The sequence below is a fragment of the Scylla paramamosain genome, chromosome 32 (assembly GCF_035594125.1).
Source record: "Scylla paramamosain isolate STU-SP2022 chromosome 32, ASM3559412v1, whole genome shotgun sequence".
Taxonomy (NCBI): Eukaryota; Metazoa; Arthropoda; class Malacostraca; order Decapoda; family Portunidae; genus Scylla; species Scylla paramamosain.
In genome coordinates, this window is record NC_087182.1 from 12,552,233 (window position 1) to 12,557,380 (window position 5,148).

Consider the following 5,148-nt stretch of genomic DNA (forward strand, 5'->3'; position numbering starts at 1 on the left):
TCTTCTCTCCTTCATTCCTCTCCCCTCCTTCCGTCTGTCACTTCTCCCTCCTTCCCTTCTTACGTCCTCTCCTCCCTTCCTTCCTTTCTCTCCCTCTCTCCCTCCCTCCCTTCCTCCCTCTCCCTCCCTCCCTCCCTCCCTCCCTCCCTCCCTCCCTTCCGTCTCTCCCTTCCTTTGCTCCCTTTCTCCTGTTGTTATTTCAGGTTAAGATAGATGATGATAGATTCACCAGGTTAATCAAAGATGTGTGTGTGTGTGTGTGTGTGTGTGTGTGTGTGTGTGTGTGTGTGTGTGTGTGTGTAATACTCAAAGACTACTAAGAGAGAGAGAGAGAGAGAGAGAGAGAGAGAGAGAGAGAGAGAGAGAGAGAGAGAGAGAGAGAGAGAGAGAGAATGGTTTCTTCTTCAGAATTGTTACAGGATGCAGGGGAAGAGATGAGCTTGGTGTGTAGTGCTATTTTTTTTCATCAGTGTTGTTGTTGTTGTTGTTGTTGTTGTTGGTGGTGGTGGTGGTGGTGGTGATGGTGGTGGTGGTAGTAGAAGTAGTAATAGGAGTAGTAGTAGTAGAGGTAGTAGTAGTAGTAGCAGTAGTATTAGATGTGATAATCTTTATTATCGTCATCATTTCTTCAAACATATGAAATCTTTCAGTGTTCTGCATTTTTTTTAGTTACTTTTGTTACTTAAATCATAAAGTATTGTTCAATATTGCTAAAGGCTTTGAAGCGGTGTGTCGTTATGCATCGTTTCGATACGGAACAGCTTCGAAGCACGGAACCAAAGCCATGTGACTCACACCAGCCAGTCACTGCTGCTGCGTGTGTTGTGCGGTGTGCGGGTGTTGGATTCTGTGTTTTCTCGGACAATGGTTGTTCAAGTGAAATAGAAATACCTAAGCCTTACCATAAGCCTATTCCCAACGGGCCACCGGGTATGTTGAGTAGGTAATGGGTGTTTATGGCCACATGTTATTGATGTGTAGTGAAGGATTTGGTGATCGTCTCGCCAGCCAGCCGCCGCCCGATGCCGCCGCTGGGCTGAGACACCACAGAGTTGCCATGCCATTATACTCACTACCATTTTATTCCACCGGTTTTACATTTTACAAACCTCTGTGTTACTGAACCTCTTCAATTTTACAAGGCAAAACACTGTGTTCTAGATTGAAAATTTTAAGGCCCTAGAAACACGGAATTTGCCGTGTGATAGCGATAGTGGTTGAGGCGTGAGGTATCTGCCTGCCTTCTGCCACTCCTACCCATGGCCGGGCCCCAATGTGCTTCTAGAATCTTTTTCAGGAATTGCTCTCAGGGATCCACCCCAGGGATCCACTGTTGTCTTCTCCGTTGTCCACATCCCCACTGCTCGGCCTTCTGCTCATTTCCAAGCCTCCACCACTTCCTCCTCTATTTCATCATGCACCACCACCATTACCACTCATTAGTCACCCCTTCTCCATCACTACATCCATCACCTCCACCACAACACCGCGCACCACTTTATGACCGCTCTCTTTCCGTACAAGAAACCATTTAAGGAAATAGAGAAATAAGGTTTAATAACTGAAACAGCTGGAATAAGAAACGGCAGTCGGTTCCTGTGCTTTATCAAGTAGTGCTTGCCTCATATAACTCTTAAACTATAGTGTCTTTGACGTACATGAGCCAACACTGAATAAGGAAGGCCATGCAAAATTTGTGCTCTAAACATTAAAAATACTGCGAAAAGATCACGCCTTGTTGCTAATATTTTACAGCGCAAAGGTTTGAATTGTAAAGGATCTAAGATTATTAATAATAATAATAGTAGTAGTAATAGTAATAGTAGTAGTAGTAGTAGTAATAGTAATAATAATAATAATAATAATAATGATAATAATAATAATAATAATAAGAGGTACATTCAAAACTTAAACACACACACACACACACACACAGTGGTCTTTACACTGACGGCAGTAACCAAATATCAGAAACTTTACGTAACAGAGCTGTACCAAGAAGCAGAAAAAAAAAAAAAATAGACACGCAAAAAAGTCTCCTAAAATGGATGAGGGAGAATGTTATTAAATAGTTAAGAGTCTTTAGCGGGATGGCGGGCAAACTTTCACCGTGGGATAATGGGGTGGCCAGCGCACAGACCAATACTAATGTCCACAGCTTAGATCGAAGGAAGCCAAATGGATTCCTGTGAGGGAGCTGTTACTGTAGTCGGAATGTTTCTCAGGGAGTGAGGCTTTTCCACTGTCTGTGCTATGTTGTGTTGTGTTACGTTGCAAGAATCAGTTGATAAAGATGTTCGAGTTTTTGTTGTTGTTGTTATTACTGTTATTGTTGTTGTTGTTGTTGGTGTATTTTGTTTTATATGTAGTGTTATAGCAGTAATAAGATGTTAGTAAGCTGTATGTTTTTCTTATAATTAATTACAGACTTAGAGAGAGAGAGAGAGAGAGAGAGAGAGAGAGAGAGAGAGAGAGAGAGAGAGAGAGAGAGAGAGAAATTATGAATACCCAGTGATATATTTCCCCGACAAGTTATGATACTAACTGATCATTGGAAGTCAAGTGAAATTATATCGTGTGCAACAAGGGCGAAAGATTGATGTTATGACACCCTCTCTTAATTATTTTTTTCTAAGTTTCAGGAATTAATTAAATAATCGGTGCACGTTGGAAATAATCAGATATTCATGAAAATCAGTCTCTCTCTCTCTCTCTCTCTCTCTCTCTCTCTCTCTCTCTCTCTCTCTCTCTCTCTCTCTCTCTCTCTCTCTCTCTCTTTAGCACGGCTGGAACTACTATGACTTCAAAACTAAATTACTGTCAGGTATTAATGTTTTTTTTTTTTTTTCAGGGATGATTTGGAGATTAAATTGGAATTTTCTCTGATGAATTTGTCGGGATCTGCGTGAGGACACTCAACGCAGGTATTCTCCGCGTTTCATGCATGGTAAAGTTGCCACATTTTACCATTTCAAGGTATCCCACAATTATCTTCCGTGATATGCACTGTAAATATTAATCACTGAAAATAAACTATACTTGCAATTCTTTAGGTTGTGTTAGGACTGATTATAGTTGGTTTAATTAAGGTATTCAGGCTGATTTAAATTAAGCTAAACTAACAATGAAATCTCATCTTTTTTACACCGGCTGACCTTGTCATGTTATCCCTAAACCATTTTACTGGACAGTCCTCATCTACCGTCATCCTATCATTCCGTGTTATTCAGTCTCGTAACTGAAAAATATATGGTTTTTAGTACCCAATATCATTTAATTAGATCAGATTATTAAAGATGAAATTCATTAAAACTGGCTTGCACTTCCACTTCCACCAGCCTGCAGGAACAAGCCACGAGTTTGCCTTCCGACCTGCAGGTTGTGTTTGCAAAGTACTTGTTACGGATGAACAGTTCCCGCCGTGAAGTGGAAGTGTGTTGTTCGAAGGTTAAAGGTTTGGGAGCTGGAGTGAACTGACCTAAAAAGACCTAAAAAATCTTTTCGTCATAAAATTTTTGCTGCAATTTCTGGTGACCAAATATTTGTTATTTGAGAGTAAAAATGCCAAAAAATACACTCATCCTGTACATAATTCGACAGAGTTTGACAAACATCATAAAGTTAAGGAGTATCATATTTACTGAATGAAAATAACAATATATTTTACAAACTTATAGTAGCTTCCTTCAGCATGGCGGTAGTGTTGTAATGCTACAGTTTATGAGTAATACCTTGTTTAAATATATATATTTTGTTTGTTGTCAATTACTCGTGTATTGTGTGTTTTTTTTTTAATATTGTATTGTTGGTTTCCTACATTTTTATCATTGCATCCTTATTCTCTCTTTCCATGTTTCCCTTCCCTTCCCCACCTGTCCTTGTCTCGTTGTGATTCAGTGTCAACATACCAGTTATTCCCTCTGTGCATTTGTTCTTACTCTTCCATTTCATTAAATTTTCTTTTTATACCTTAATTTTTCATCACTGTTTCCTCACCCTCCCTTTGTTTTTTTCTCACTTGTTCTCAGTTTCTCCTTTCACTGTTGCCTCCGTCCTTCCTTGTTTTACGTCCACCTCATTTTTTTTCTTCATTACCACTCCCTCATTCTCTCTTCATGTCCTTCCATTTGTTTTTACTTCTCTTACTGTTTCTCTCAGGTCTCGTTCCCCGTCTATCCCACTTCTTGGTCCCCTCACCATTGCCGCCTCATTCTTCCTCCTCGTCTCCCTCCCTACTCTTGCACACATTACTTCACTGCCTCCAGTGGCCTCCAGTATTCGTCGGCTACTTCCTCACGATGTAAGCTTCTTAGCACCTCCATCACACCCTTGTTGACTTCAAGATTTTACCCTCCCGACTCTTGACATAACTTCACCTCTCATACTTTACACTTTCCTTTTCCCTTTCCTTCCTTTCCCTTCCTCTCTTCTCTTCCAACCTTCAACGTGGTCTTTCCCAATTCAAACTTTCCATCTCCTTTCACTCTTTATCTCATATCCTTACTTTTCTGTAGTCTATACCCTTGTTTCTTATATTCTAGACTCTCTCTCTCTCTCTCTCTCTCTCTCTCTCTCTCTCTCTCTCTCTCTCTCTCTCTCTCTCTCTCTCTCTCTCTCTCTCTCTCTCTCTCTCTCTCTCTCTCTCTCTCTCTCTCTCTCTCTCTCTCTCTTATAACTTTTCAACTTATTATTGCTTAGTAACCCTTCCTAACCCTGTTCACTTGCCCTTTCCTGTTCCTACTTTTATAACTGCCATACCTGCCTATCCCAACCTTTCTCTTACCTCTCCATTTTCCAGCCATCCCTGTTCATCTTAGCCTCTCCTTTCTCTTACCCTCTCATCCCTGTCCATTTAAGGCTTCTTCTCTTATCTTCCCATCCTAGCATCTTTCTTTTCTTGGCTTCCACCCCAGCCTCTTCCTTCTGCTGTCATTCCACTCCAGCTTCATCCTCATCTTGTCCTTCCATCCTTGTTCATCCCATCCTCTTCCTCCTCTTGTTATTTCATTTCAACTTCTTCCCTTCCCATCCCTGTTAATCCCAGCTTCTTCCTTTTCACTGTCATTTCATCGCAGTTTTTCCTTATCTTGTCCTTCCATCCTTCTCCATCCCTGCCTCATCCTTATCTTCTTTTCCTTGTACCGTCAT

The 5,148-nt window shown here is 40.9% G+C and overlaps 1 long non-coding RNA gene across 2 annotated transcripts in view; it reads left to right on the forward strand.

The window, feature by feature from the left end:
- The first annotated feature begins 743 nt into the window (after positions 1-743).
- Positions 744-5,148, forward strand: part of LOC135088910 (uncharacterized) — a 4,598-nt gene continuing 193 nt past the window's right edge. Inside the window, exons 1-3 of one of the 2 annotated variants that reach the window (XR_010261169.1) lie at positions 744-930; positions 2,852-2,947; positions 3,339-5,148. The exon at positions 3,339-5,148 is cut by the window's right edge and continues 193 nt beyond it. This is a non-coding gene — a long non-coding RNA (uncharacterized LOC135088910). The remainder of the gene's footprint in view (positions 931-2,851; positions 2,948-3,338) is intronic. The other variant, XR_010261170.1, reaches the window with a different exon arrangement.